The 15,452-nt window shown below is 54.6% G+C and overlaps 1 protein-coding gene across 1 annotated transcript in view; it reads left to right on the forward strand.

The window, feature by feature from the left end:
• The window catches only part of LOC120381602 (zinc finger protein 850-like), a gene marked incomplete at its 3' end in the record, with an annotated part of 176,908 nt that overhangs the window by 2,228 nt on the left and 159,228 nt on the right, over positions 1-15,452 (forward strand). The gene's annotated exons all lie outside the window — the stretch shown is intronic.

Below are 15,452 nucleotides of genomic sequence, written 5' to 3' on the forward strand. Positions count from 1 at the left end.
CAGCATCTCCAGACAGCTGCAACCCTTGGAGAGGGGCTGGGAGCCAGACCAGATCAGCAGAACAGGTCAGCCACTGACTCATAGCTCGTCTCCTCAGTCCCCTGCTGCCGGCTCACCAGCCCCTCCCACTCGCCTCCTCAGCCCCCCACCCTCACCTGCTATTGTGTCCTACAGGAGGCCTGTGATACGCAAGGGGTCAGATTAGATGCTCTAATGGTCTCTTCTGGCCATAAAGTCGACTAATTTCTGAACAACTAAGTGTAGTATTGGGAGGAGCGTCTGACGTTTCCCTGTCTAGCCGGCTTGCTGCCTAGAACGAACGCTCCTTGAGTGGGGTGATCCACAGGGAGTAGCTCAAACCTCCAAAGTGCCTGGCCAGGGGCAGGACATTAGCCCAGCAAGGGAGGGGTGTGGCAGTGACATCACAAAGGCCTTTTGCAGGACCTCAGACTATTGGTCAAAGGTGGTGGGGACGTGGTGACCTCACAGAGAGATGCTGACATCAGCCAGGCAGGACAGGGGCGAGGGGCCAGGGAAACCTCAGAGACCCCTGTGGCTTTGCTTCAGCAAGTCTCCTTCTCCAGGTCTCTGAGGACTGAGAGAGTATTCGGGTTCACGGACATGAGCGCCAGGAGGAACCTCTTTTGAGTTTTCTCCTTCCCTCATAGTGATTTTACTAGAAAACAGCCATCCCTGTTTAGAAGGTAAGAGCCTCCTGATACAATTGAGCAAGAAATGCTTCCTAGATTGCCAGCTGCTTTTCAACTTCAGTGTGGAGACTGTGTGTGTGTGTGTGTGTGGAGAGACAGTGTGTGTGTTGGGGAAGAGTGAGTGTGTTGAGCTAGGTAGGAGCAGATCATTATTATCCCTACTTGAAAGAGGGAGAAGCTACATGTGAGAAAGAAGAATTGACTTGTCTGAGGTCACACGGCCAGTCAGTGGCAGAGTTGGGAATAGGACCCAAGAGCCCTGATTTTCAAACTAACCATCGGATCTTGAATTTCAGACATGGAATGACCTGAGTAAAGTGCTCTCAGATGAGCTCCAGACCAACAACAGTGCACAGGAATTATTCAGCAAGTATTTGAGGAGAACTGTAATGTTAGAGAGAATCATGAACTGCTCAGAGACCATTAATGCAGAGAAGCAGTAAAATCCATCAAACATAGAACTGGTTCTGACTTATTTCCTTGGTCTTAAAAGAGAACATAAAGGACCTGAGTCTCCTCCCTGTCAATAACCCCCTGCTCAGCCAATCAGGGTAGAGACTGAAGATGGGCAGCTGAGGGTTCTCACCAGAGAGCCCAAAGGATGGCCCAGGTCATTGGTGGGGATCACTGCCCGAGCACTATTTCAGCCCCACATTTTTGAGTGGACCTCCCACAGTGGGAGCTGCAGAGCCCTCCCCCACCACACTCACACACACCCCTCCTTGTGTTAGGAGGGGAACAGGAGAAAGGACAAAAGAAGCAAGAGACGAAGAGGAGGGAGGGAGGGAGGAAAAGGGGAAGCAAAAAGGACAAACCCTAATGTCCCCAGTGATTATAAGGGACAAAATCCCAGGTGCGCCATAAAATTCTGCCTCCTTAAGCTCGTGTTTTCCATGCCTAGAATTCAACTGTCACCAGATGGATCAGACTGAACAGGTTTCAAACCTGCAGGAGGCTCTTACCTTCTAAACAGGGACGGCTGTTTTCTAGTAAAATCACTAAAAGGGAAGGAGAAAACTCGAAAGAGGTTCCTCCTGGCGCTCACGTCTGTGAACCCGAATACTCCCTCAGTCCTCAAAGAGAGACCTGGAGAAGGAGACTTGCTGCAGCAAAGCCACAGGGGTCTCTGAGGTTTCCCTGGCCCCTCACCCCTGTCCTGCCTGGCTGATGTCAGCATCTCTCTGTGAGGTCACCACCTCCCCACCACCTTGGACCAATAGTCTGAGGTCCTGCAAAAGGCCTTTGTGATGTCACTGCCACACCCCTCCCTTGCTGTGCCAATGTCCTGCCCCTGGCCAGGCACTTTGGAGGTTTGAGCTACTCCCTAGGGATCACCCCACTCAAGGAGCGTTCGTTCTAGGCAGCAAGCCGGCTAGACAGGGAAACATCAGACGCTGCTCCCAATACTATGTTTTTTTCCTGCAACCTCAATAAGGATTCTTTAATCCTTTAGAGGATTGGAACTGATTTCAGTGGAGGAACATGTTTGCTAGGTTTTTATGCATTTGCACAGGAAAACATTGAGTGTTTTTATTCATTTTGGGGATCCCTATTCATTGGAACTCCTGAACATAATGGAAATGCCATTATTTTGGTTGAAGGAAGAGGTTTGTAAGGGGGCACTTGGATTTGAACCAAGGACCACTTAAAGTGCAGTCAAACACTCTACCAGTGAGCTATACCCCCATGACTGCTGTGTAGGTAAGTCAGAGATCTTAAAGATATTGAAGGATAGGCCCTGCCTCAGCGATCTCCTGTTCTGTTCCCAGACCACAGTGCTTTTAAAAATGGGGTTTGATTAAACGTATAGATCCATGTAAACACCACAGCTTGCACACCCACCCACATAGCTTCCCCCAGCGACATAGCTACCACCTCTCGGGGGGATGGATTAACTACACAGATGGGACAGCTCTCTCCCCTCCGCTTAGAGCATCTTCATTATTTATGAATAGGTGGGAAATAACCTCCTGAATGGACAGTAACCAATTTATCAAATATTGCTGGGTCTGCATTCACTATGGGTACCTGGTCGTATTGGCTGGATTAGTAGGAGCATTGCCGGCAGATCGAGGGAAGTGATTATTCCCCTCTATTCGGCACTGGGGAGGCCACGTCTGGAGCATTGCGTCCAGCTTTCGCCCCCCCCCCCCACTACAGAAACAAATTGGAGAGAGTCTAGGGGAGGGCAACAAAAATGATTAGGGGGCAGGGGACTTACGAGGGGAGGCTGAGGGCAGGGCTGCCCGGGGGGGGGGCAGGTGGGGCAATTTGCCCCAGGCCCTGCAGGGCCCCCATGAGAATACAGGATTCTAGAGTATTGCAACTTTTTTTTATGGAAGGGGCCCCCAAAATTGTTTTGCCCCAGGCCCCCTGAATCCTCTGGGCGGCCCTGCCCACTCCACCCCCTTGACTCATTCCCCTCTCTCTGAGGCCCCACCTGTGCCCCGCCCTCACTCCCATTTGGCCACTTCCCACCCCCGCTCTTCCACTGTGGCTGAGGCCTGCTGGTCCACCTCTCGCTCGCTCCTCTCCTCCCTGAAGGCCTCCTTGTGCCTCTCCACCCCCTACCCCAAGGTCTGCCTGCTGCCCCTACCTCTCTGCCCCTCCCCTGAGACCAGCCCTGCCCCCGCCCCCACCTCCCTCCCCCTCCCCCCAGACCCGCCCAGCCCCCGCCCCCACCTCTCTGCCCCTCCTGAGACCCGCCCTGCCCACCGCCCCACCTCTCTGCCCCTCCTGAGACCCGCCCTGCCCACCGCCCCACCTCTCTGCCCCTCCTGAGACCCGTCCTGCCCACCGCCCCACCTCTCTGCCCCTCCCTGAGACCCACCTGGCCACCCCCACCTCTCTGCCCCTCCCCTGAGACCCACCCTGTCCACCGCCCCCACCTCTCTGCTCCCTCCTGAGACCCGCCCGCCCACCACCCTGTCCACCTCTTTCCTCGGTCGTCTGTTGTTATTCCTTGAAACATCAAGGATGGAATTAAAAGCTGAGTTTACTCCAGGGTGAGGAAAGAAAGGAGCCACCAACCCCCTAGCAAAGCTCAGTGCCCCAGAGAAAACCTGCCCCCTGCTATTGCAATCACTGATGTGCTGGGGATATGGCAGGAAAGGGACTGTCTGAATGATCAAGGCAGGAAATGGACAACAATCTACAGCAACGTCATTGACCACAAACACACTCTAACCATGCTCCAGCCAGAAGGGAAATGAGCAGGAATTCTTGCTGTTCAGCCATGGACACACTTACACAATGGCACAGCAGTGTGTGTGCTGAGGGAGCTGGTTTGAGGAAACAACTGAAATTGATCACTCAGTGAGAACAGAACTAGAGTGCAGTGAGAGACACATCTCAACCAAGTAGTTGTGGCTGAGTGGTTAAGGGGGTGGACTAGCAATCCAGTGGGGTCTCTCTGCGCAGGTTTGAATCTTGCCAACTACGGAGGGAGTTGTGGCTCTTTCGTTTCAAGGGAGCTGGGTCTTGTCTCACTCTCAAGCTGTGTCTACACTATTGGGTAATGCGGCTTTAAAGTGTTTTAATTAAACAGCTGCTGCATGTCCACACTATGCCCCTTGTGTCACAAGAGCACATCCACGCTAGCATCTTGGATGGCCACAGAGAGCAGTGCACTGTGGGTAGCTGTGCAACTGGCTGCAGGGTGTTTTGGGAAGGGTTTGCAATGCCTCATGGGCTGGTACAGCATCACATGATGCAGGTTTCTCTATCCCACCGTTCCATGGGCATCTTATTAGATTGCCAGCTGCTTTTCAACTGCAGTGTGCGTGGCGGGGTAGAGACTGTGTGTGTGTGTGGGGAGAGGGAGTGTGTCGGCACACTGTCTCTATGTTCAGACAGCTGCTGCAAGCAACCAGGCCTGAGGCAGGGGGAGGGGGCAGCCCCAACATCAGCCCCCGCTTCCCTCACTGGCTCAGCTCAGCACAGCAGCCTCTGTCACACGCACACACACACACTGCTGCTGCTTAGCTCTGTGTCGGGTGCAGGAACAGGGGATTTAGAGGGCCGTGGCCCCACCACTCTTAACTGGCTGTTAGGACAAATGATGGAGGGGGGAAAGGGGGAGTCTTGGGGGGGGAGAGGCATTCTGTGGGTGTGGCCTCAGGGGGAGAGGTGGTGTGAGTGTGGGTCCTTGGGGAAGGGTTTCCATGGGAGTGCCACAGTTCAGACAATAGTGACCCCCCCACTGTAAGGAAGCTCCCGCCGCCCCTGCTCTGTGTTGGTAGCGCGGGAGAGAGATTTGCTCCCCGGGGCTCTGCCAGGGGGGCTTGGGAGGCTGCAGGGAGTCCTGGGCCCTTTATATCACCAGCCTGGGGAAGCCGGACGGGGCTGGCACAGCGTACCCGCTCTTGCCAGTACCCCATACCGGAATGTACCAGCTTACGTTCACTTCTGGAAGGTCCTCACGTGGATCAATAACTGGTTAAAAGCCAGGAAACAAAGGGTAGGAATAAATGGACAGTTTTCAGGATGCAAACAGGTAACTAGTGGTGCCTGTACTGGGACTAGTCAACATCTTCATAAACGATCTGCTGAACAGCGAGGTGACAAAATTTGCGGATGATCCAAAACTACAGAGGATAGTTAAGTCCAAAGCAGACTGGGAGGAGCTAAAAAGAGATTTCACAAAACTGGGTGAAAGGGCAACAAAACGGCAGATGAAATTCAATGTTGATCAATGCAAAGTGATGCACATTGGCAAACATAATCCCAACTCTACATATAAAACGATGGGATGTAAAATAGCTGTTCCAACTCAAGTGAGAGATCTCGGAGTCACTGTGGATAGTTCTCTGCAAACATCCACTCAATGGGCAGTGGCAGGCAAAAAGCGAACAGAATGTTGGGAATCATGAAGAAAGGGATAGAGAATAAGAGAGAAAATCTTATTGCCGCTGTATAAATCCATGGTACACCCATATCTTGAATACTGCGTGCAGATATGGTCGCTCCATCTTAAAAAAGATGTATTGGAATTGGAAAAGGTTCAGAAATGGGTATGGAGTGTCTGCCATATGAGGAGAGAATAATAAGACTGGGACTTTTCAGCTTGGAGAAAAGCTGACTAAGGGGAAATATGCTAGAGGTCTATAAAATCATGACTGGTGTGGGGAAAGTAAATAAGGAGTGTTACTTATTCCTTCTCATAACACAAGAACTAGGGGTCACCAAATGAAATCAATAGGCAGCCCGTTTAAAACAAGCAAAAGGAAGTATTTTTTCACACAAGGCACAGTCAACCTGCGGAACTCCTTGCCAGAGGAGGTTGTGAAGGCCAAGACTATAACAGGGTTCAAAAAAAGAGCTAAATCAATTCATGGAGGACATGCTCTGAGCCAGGATGGGCAGGGATGGTGTCCCTAGTCTCTGTTTGCCAGGAGCTGGGAATAGGTGACAGGGGATGGGTCACTTGGTGATTCCCTGTTCTGTTCATTCCCCTCTGGGGCACCTGGCTTTGGACGCTATGAGAAGACAGGATACTGGGCTAGATGGACCCAGTGTGACCCAGTCTGGCCGTTCGTATGTCCTTACGTCCTTATGCTCCTTTCATAAGATGTCTGGGATTCTGCCTCACAATGTGTCCCTGAGGTCTCAGCCAAAATGCCCAGACAGGCAAACACTCTGGGCTCCTGAAGCCTCTGCCCCCCACCTAGTGCCCTATGGCTCATCCCTGACCCTTGCTGCTGCTCCTTGCTATAGACTGTGAGAGGAGTGGAGGCAGTGCAGGAGCCTTCTGGGGACGCAGATCTGAGGCTTTGGGAGAGACACATTGTCTGAGACATCAGAGCTCTGCAAATCCTGCAGCCACCCCCTTAATCCGGGGCCTGTTCCAGCCCTGAGTCTGGGCTGCTGTGATCCCTCCCCCAGAGCAGGGCGCCCACAGATTACAGCCTGGAAATAGGCGTGTGAGACTAACTCCTGTTCTCCCTGACAGGGCCTCCCCTAGACCAAGTTCCTAATCTATTAGAGTTCTTTGAAGGGGTCAACAAACATGTGGACAAGTGGGATCCGGTGGACATAGTGTACTTGGATTTCCAGAAAGCCTTTGACAAGATCCCTCACCAAAGGCTCTTACGTAAATTAAGCTGTCATGGGATAAAAGGGAAGGTCCTTTCATGGATTGAGAACTGGTTAAAGGACAGGGAACAAAGGGTAGGAATTAATGGTAAATTCTCAGAACGGAGAGGGGTAACTAGTGGTGTTCCCCAAGGGTCAGTCCTAGGACCAATCCTATTCAATTTATTCATAAATGATCTGGAGAAAAGGGTAAACAGTGAGGTGGCCAAGTTTGCAGATGATACTAAAAAGACGGTTACTCACCTGTAGTAACTGTTGTTCTTCAAGATGTGTTGCTCCTATCCATTCCAGTTAGGTGTGCGCGCCGTGCGTGCACGGCATCTCGGAACTTTTTTACCCTAACAACACCGGCGGGCCGGCTGGCGCCCCCTGGAGTGGCGCCGCTATGGCGCTAAATATATACCCCAGCCGGCCCGTCCGCTCCTCAGTTCCTTCTTGCCGGCTACTCCGACAGTGGGGAAGGAGGGCGTGTCTGGAATGGATAGGAGCAACACATCTCGAAGAACAACAGTTACTACAGGTGAGTAACCGTCTTTTCTTCTTCGAGTGATTGCTCCTATGCATTCCAGTCAGGTGATTCCCAAGCCTTACCTAGGTGGTGGGGTCGGAGTGAGACGTGGCGGAGTGTAATACCACGGAGCCGAAGGCTGCGTCGTCTCGAGACTGCTGCACCAACACGTAATGGGAGGCGAAGGTGTGGACCGAAGACCAGGTGGCTGCTCGACAGATGTCCTGGATCGGAACGCTGGCCAGGAAGGCAACAGACGAGGCATGTGCTCTCGTCGAGTGTGCAGTGACGTGGCCTGGTGGTACGCGAGCCAGCTCATAGCAGGTCCGGATATACGCAGTGACCCAGGAGGAAATCCGTTGAGAGGATATCGGCTCTCCCTTCATGCGGTCGGCAACCGCTACGAACAGCTGGGGCGAACGCCGGAAGGGCTTCGTCCGCTCGATGTAGAAAGCGAGCGCTCTGCGGACGTCGAGGGTATGCAGCTGCTGCTCCCGAGGCGAGGCATGTGGCTTCGGGAAGAACACCGGGAGGAAGATCTCCTGGTTGAGATGGAAAGCTGACACTACCTTCGGGAGGAAGGCCGGATGAGGGCGAAGCTGCACCTTGTCCCCATGGAAGACCGTGTATGGCGGGTTGACCGTTAGAGCGCGAAGCTCAGAGACTCGTCTCGCTGATGTAATGGCGACGAGGAAGGCCGTCTTCCAAGAGAGGTAGAGCAGGGAGCACGTGGCTAAGGGCTCGAACGGAGGACCCATCAGTTTGGCCAAGACGAGATTCAAATCCCAGGTCGGGGCCGGGCGCCGCACCGGCGGGTACAAGCGGTCCAGGCCTTTGAGGAAGCGGGAAACCATCGGGTTCGAGAAGATGGACCGACCTTCCACAGAGGGAAGGAAGGCTGATACCGCTGCCAGGTGAACTCTCAAGGAGGAGACAGCCAGACCTTGCTCCTTAAGGTGCCAGAGGTAGTCCAGGATGGTAGGGATCGGGACCAGGAATGGATTAAGACCTCGATGGTCACACCAGAGTGCAAACCTCTTCCACTTCGCTAGGTAAGTGGAGCGAGTGGAAGGCTTTCTGCTCTCGAGGAGGACTTGTTGAACCGCTGCAGAACAGCCCCTCTCCGTGTAGGTCAGCCACTCAGGTACCAAGCTGTAAGATGGAGGGACTGCAGGTTCGGATGGTGGAGCCTGCCGAAATCCTGGGTGATGAGGTCCGGCCACAACGGAAGGGGGATGGGTTCCCGAACGGAGAGCTCGAGCAGCAGGGTATACCAGTGCTGCCTCGGCCAGGCCGGCGCGATCAGAATGACGTGAGCTCTGTCCCTCCGAAGCTTCAGGAGCACTCGGTGCACGAGCGGGAACGGAGGGAAGGCGTAGAGGAGGCGATCCGTCCAAGGATACAGGAAGGCGTCCGACAGGGAGCCCGGCGAGCGACCCTGGAACGAGCAAAACAGGTGGCACTTCCTGTTCTCTTTGGAGGCGAATAGGTCTACTTGGGGAAACCCCCACCTCCGGAAGATTGTGTGGACGACATCTGGACGGAGGGACCATTCGTGGGAGAGGAACGACCTGCTGAGATGGTCTGCTAGCGTGTTCTGCTCTCCCGGAAGAAATGATGCTTCCAGGTGAATTGAGTGGGTCACACAGAAGTCCCACAGGAGCATCGCTTCCTTGCACAGGGGGGGAGGAGCGGGCCCCGCCCTGCTTGTTCACGTAGAACATCGCGGTGGTGTTGTCCGTGAACACTGTCGCACAACGGCCTTGCAGGTGGGAGCAGAAGGTGCGACAGGCCAGGCGGATGGCGCGTAGTTCGCGAACATTGATGTGGAGGGCGAGCTCCTGGGCCGACCACTGGCCCTGCGTGTGGAGATCGCCCAGGTGGGCCCCCCAACCGAGCGCTGAGGCATCCGTGGTCAGAGTGACGGACGGGCGAAGAGGGTGGAACGGAACTCCGGCACACACGACCTCTGGGTTGAGCCACCAGTTGAGAGACTCGAGGGTTGTCCTGGTGACCGTGACCACCATGTCGATGGGGTGGCGATGCAGCCGATACACCGACGCGAGCCAGGACTGGAACGGACGAAGGCGGAGCCGCGCATACTTGGTGACATAAGTGCACGAAGCCATGTGGCCCAGGAGGCGGAGGCACAAGCGCACTGTCGTGGTAGGGAAGGCGACAAGGTCCCGGATGATGGAGACCATCGTCTGGTGCCGAGCGCGAGGGAGACAGGCTCTGGCCACTGTGGAGTCGAGAACCGCTCCAATGAACTCCAGTCGCTGTGTCGGAATCAAAGTGGACTTCTCTGTGTTGATGAGAAGACCGAGCCGATGAAAGAGAGATATGATTTCTGACATCTGATCCATCACCAGTTGCCGGGACTGGCCTCGAACCAGCCAGTCGTCGAGATACGGGTAAACATGCATCTGACGACGTCGGAGGGCTGCAGCGACTACCGCCATGCATTTGGTAAACACCCTCGGGGCGGTGGAGAGTCCGAACGGCAAGACGGCGAACTGGTAGTGAGTGTGGTTGACCACAAACCGGAGGTAACGACGATGGGGAGGATAGATTGCGACATGGAAGTACGCGTCCTTCATGTCGAGGGCGGCAAACCAGTCTCCCGGATCCAGAGAGGGAATGATGGTCCCCAGGGTGACCATATGAAACTTGGGCTTGAGCAGGTACTTGTTCAGCTCGCGAAGGTCCAGGATAGGACGCAGCCCGCCTTTCGCCTTGGGGATGAGAAAATAACGGGAGTAAAATCCCCTGCCCCGTCTGTCCTGAGGCACTGCTTCTATGGCACCCACGCTCAACAGAGTCTGAACCTCCTGCAAGAGGACTTGCTCGTGAGAGGGGTCCCTGAAGAGGGACAGGGAGGGTGGGTGGGAAGGCGGGGGTGAAACAAATTGCAGGCGGTATCCCGACTGGACTGTTTGGAGCACCCAGTTGTCTGATGTTAATCGGGACCACGCCGAAAAGAAATGGGAAAGGCGGTTGTAAAACAGAGGGGAAGGATCCGGTAGGGAGAGTGATGGGCCGTCCTCGAGCGTCCCATCAAAAGGCCTGTTTGGCCCCCTGAGGGGCCTTCGAAGCGGCCTGGCCCTGGTTGCGGCGGTTGCCGGATGGACGACGGCGATTTTGGGCCGGACGTCTGCTGTTGTAAGGGCGATACCGGGACTGGTAGGCCGGTCGGGAGGGCTGTGGATGGAATGGCCTACGCTGCGTCGCTGGCGTATGCATGCCTAATGTGCGTATCGCGATACGGCCGTCTTTTAAAGTTTGGATCCTAGAATCCGTCTTCTCCGAAAACAGCCCTTTAGTATCAAAGGGAAGGTCCTGTAACATATATTGGACCTCCGGCGGCAGGGTGGAAGACTGCAGCCAGGAGATACGCCTCATTGTGACCCCGGAGGCCAAGGTCCTCGCACCCGAGTCTGCAGTGTCGAGGGCGGCTGAAATGGAGGATCTGGACGACCTCCGTCCCTCCTCCAACATGGCCGTGAACTCCTGTCGGGAGGCTGATGGCAGGAGCTCGGTAAACTTCGCCAGGGACGTCAGAATGTCGAAGACGTACCTGGCGAGGAGGACCATCTGGTTGGCAATCCTCATTTGCAGGCCTCCTGCAGAATAGACCTTTCGGCCTATCAGGTCCATACGCTTCGCGTCCTTTGACTTGGGCGCCGAAGCCGGTTGACCGTGCCGCTCCCTGTCATTAACCGACTGGACTACCAGGGAGTCCGGGGTCGGATGTATATACAAGTATTCATAGCCCGTGGGAGGGACAGAGTACTTTCGGTCAACACCACGGGCTGTAGGGGGCACGGACGCTGGCGTCTGCCAGATGGTGTTGGCGTTCTTCTGCACCGTCCGTACAAACGGAAGTGCAACGCGCACCGGCATGTCAGCCTCGACCACGTTGGTGATAGGGTCCTCATCCTCGTGTACCTCCTCTATGGGCAAGGCCATCGCCATCGCCACACGACGAAGGAGGTCCTGGTGAGCTCTCACATCAATGGGGGGAGGCTCCTTAGTCGCTGCACCGGCCACCGCCTCATCAGGCGAGGACGAGGAGGACAACCCGTGGACAACCGTCTCCGAAGAGGGGTCCACCACCTGCCCGTCGGAGGGTGCGGGCTGCGCATGGCCTTAGGACTCCGATGCTACAGCATCCGCCGCCGGTGGCGAAGGGGCCGGTCTGGATACCGTCGCCTCTGGGACTCTGCGCTCTGACGCGGGGGGCCTCGGTGGAAAAGGCACCCCCTGGGCCTCGTACTGGGCCCATGGAACCCAAAAGCCCCACGGTTGTGCCCCTTGAGGATGGTCCCGTGGGGTGGGCGGCAGGAGTCCGTATCCGTCCGTGCCGGAAGCGACCGACTCGGGTCGAGAAGGCCATGGCGGTGCCGAAGCGCTCGCAGAGTGCGCTGCCGAATGGGGCAGTCCGTCCCCGGATGGCAAAGAAGCGCGAGGTTGCTCTGGTCGGTACCAGGAAGGCGACCGGGAGTGACGTCCGCCACGGTGCCGGGAGCTCGACCAGTGCCGGGAGCTCGACCGGTGCCGGGAGCTTGACCGAGACTGAGACCTCCGGTGCCGTGAACGCCCTCGCGAGTCACGGTGCCGGGAGCGGTGCCGGGGCGGCGATCTTGTACGGTGCCGACGGGATGGCGACCTGGACCTCGTGCGGCGTCGGGAGTACGACCGGTACCGCGATGACGAGAGGCACTGGGACTGCGACCGACGTTTCGACAGCGATCGGTGCCGCGAAGGTGAGCGGTGCCGAGATCGCGACCGACGTGATGGAGATCTGCCGCCGGACCGGGACCGGGACCGGGTGCGTCGACCATGGCGCCTGTCCAGGGATGGTGGCCGGGTCATTCTAGCCGGCTTCCCCGCCGACACGACAGCCCGCACCGGCGGTGCCGGGGGCCGGAGGCCTGGTGCCTCTATGAGCTTGATCAGCTCTCATGCGGAGGCGAATGTCTCCGGCGTTGACGGCAGCCGGGGCTCAACCTCGGACGGCACCGGGGAGCGTGGCGGCGCCGGACTCGACGGGCCTTGCGGCGCCGGAGTCAAGGGTCCGGTGCACGGCTTGTGCACGGGCCCCGCGGGGGCCGCCAGGAGCGCCGCCGCTTTCGCTGAGTCTTCGGCGCGAGCCTGAGCCAGTGCCTTCGCTAGCCTCTGCTTCTTCGCGGGCGAAAGCGAGCGGTGCCGAGACTTCTTAACCGCTTTCTGCGTCGGCGGTGCCGCGGAGGTGGAGCGGCTCGGTGCCGCCGGTGCGCTCTGCACCGAGGCAGTTCGCGGTGCCGGCGCGGACGGTGCCGGTGGCTGAAGCGACGCCTCCATCAGAATCTGCTTCAGGCGGATATCCCGCTCTTTTCGGGTCCGCGGTTTAAAAGTCGAGCAGATCGCACACTTGTCTGTTCTGTGCCCTTCGCCCAGGCAACGGAGACAGGCGTCGTGCGGGTCTCCGATGGGCATAGGCTTCTGGCACGCCGCGCAGGGCTTAAAGCCCGGTGCCTTGGGCATCAGCCCGCACAGGGTGAGGTAAAAAGGGGGAACTCCCCCCTTTCACCTTATCTATATGCACTAACTAACTATCTAAAACTGTAAAACTAACTACAAAACTAACTATATACAAGAAAGATGTGAACGCTAGGGATCGTGGAGAACGAAGAGTACTCCACAGTTCCAACTGGCCGTCACGGGCGGTAAGAAGGAACTGAGGAGCGGACGGGCCGGCTGGGGTATATATTTAGCGCCATAGCGGCGCCACTCCAGGGGGCGCCAGCCGGCCCGCCGGTGTTGCTAGGGTAAAAAAGTTCCGAGATGCCGTGCACGCGCAGCGCGCACACCTAACTGGAATGCATAGGAGCAATCACTCGAAGAAGAACTTCTCAAGATAGTTAAGACCAAAGCAGATTGTGAAGAACTTCAAAAAGATCTCACAAAACTAAGTGATTGGGCAACAAAATGGCAAATGAAATTTAATGTGGATAAATGTAAAGTAATGCACATTGGAAAAAATAACCCCAACTATACATACAACATGATGGGGGCTAATTTAGCTACAACGAGTCAGGAAAAAGATCTTGGCGTCATCGTGGATAGTTCTCTGAAGATGTCCACACAGTGTGCAGAGGCGGTCAAAAAAGCAAACAGGATGTTAGGAATCATTAAAAAGGGGATAGAGAATAAGACTAAGAATATATTATTGCCCTTATATAAATCCATGGTACGCCCACATCTCGAATACTGTATACAGATGTGGTCTCCTCACCTCAAAAAAGATATTCTAGCACTAGAAAAGGTTCAGAAAAGGGCAACTAAAATGATTAGGAGTTTAGAGAGGGTCCCATACGAGGTAAGATTAAAGAGGCTAGGACTCTTCAGCTTGGAAAAGAGAAGACTAAGGGGGGACATGATAGAGGTATATAAAATCATGAGTGATGTTGAGAAAATGGATAAGGAAAAGTTATTTACTTATTCCCATAATACAAGAACTAGGGGTCACCAAATGAAATTAATAGGCAGCAGGTTTAAAACAAATAAAAGGAAGTTCTTCTTCACGCAGCGCATGGTCAACTTGTGGAACTCCTTACCTGAGGAGGTTGTGAAGGCTAGGACTATAACAATGTTTAAAAGGGGACTGGATAAATTCATGGTGGCTAAGTCCATAAATGGCTATTAGCCAGAATGGGTAAGAATGGTGTCCCTAGCCTCTGTTCGTCAGAGGATGGAGATGGATGGCAGGAGAGAGATCACTTAATCATTGCCTGTTAGGTTCACTCCCTCTGGGGCACCTGGCATTGGCCATTGTCGGTAGACAGATACTGGGCTAGATGGACCTTTGGTCTGATCTGGTACGGCCTTTCTTATGTTCTTATGCCTCTCCCAGGCAAGACGTGTCTTCGGTGCCCCCCCCCATATGTTAAAATTTTGAATATCTTATTTTTCATTGCATTTGTAGCTCAGCTCATGATTTTGATGCACAATTTCGATGCATGATTTTCTCTGTCATATAAGATGATAAATTTGCAGGCTAGGTTGTGTAAACCTGTATTTATTCATGCCATATATAAGCAAATAAAACAAATGCATTTTCTTTAAGCATAAAGAAACTTTTTAATTTTGACAGTAACTGAAAAGTACTAACATCTAGAAATGGAACTGTCAGTAGCACAGGGTGGGCCAGTATTAAATAGTGTTACAGTAGGAGACAGCGTTAGGATGTTAACCCCAGGCCTTTAGTTGAAAGGTCGCTTCTCTCGCCTTTCCCCCATGAACTGAAGCGCAGCATTAAAGAGATCCAAAGATTGACAAATGGCATTTTAAAGTGCTAAAATAGCAAGCGATGTCAGTCTGTCATTGGCCATCAACGACTGAAGATGTGGTTTAATGAGCCGGAGCTTCAAGGCGAGGGTGGCTCTGTCCACTGCCTTCCGTTGCGCTGCTGGGCACCAAGTCCCTGGTGGCCAATATGTGACGCTGGGAGAAGAGAGTGGGGTGGCAAGTGGCGGCAGGACTTTTGCCACCAGGGTCTAGCTGCCCAACTTCCTCCTGGTACTGCTGGCCCCCCGTCGCCTTCAGGTAACCCAGGAACTGAGGCAGGAATAGGGCGAGGAAGCAAGTAAAGCCGAGCAAGGAAGGCAAAAGTGAATCTTGTCTTCATGGGCCGCTCGCAATGACGTCCTTTCTCTGTGCCACAGCTGACAACAACATCCCAGACAGAAAAGCAGGAGGCCAAAAAGAAACCGAGCAGCTGCTGAAGTAGTTCAGTTGGGAGTGTGCTAGACTAACAGGCTCTTCTATCCCCCTTTGTGCACGGGTGGGATGTTTTCTGAAAGTGCAGCAGTTCCTTTAACTGCCACGAGTCCCTCATTTCAGGCTATGCAGCAGGAAAAGGCAGCATGGGCTTCTGCACCAAGTTGGCCACCTGACCTTTCATTCTTCTCTTGCTCTTTGTCAGCAAGGGGAAGAAAAAGAAGCTCTCCCTCAAGCTGGAGTCACAAGGGTGACATAAGGACGACTTCCTGAGTCTGGCTCCAGCCCTCTGCTCTGCCAGCTGGCCCATTGAAGGGCTGCCACCACTTTCTCCAGGTTTGTCCATCGGTCTGTGCCAGGGTGAGCAACAACCAAGCAGA

The sequence above is a fragment of the Mauremys reevesii genome, linkage group 14, assembly GCF_016161935.1.
Source record: "Mauremys reevesii isolate NIE-2019 linkage group 14, ASM1616193v1, whole genome shotgun sequence".
In the NCBI taxonomy this organism is placed as follows: domain Eukaryota; kingdom Metazoa; phylum Chordata; order Testudines; family Geoemydidae; genus Mauremys; species Mauremys reevesii.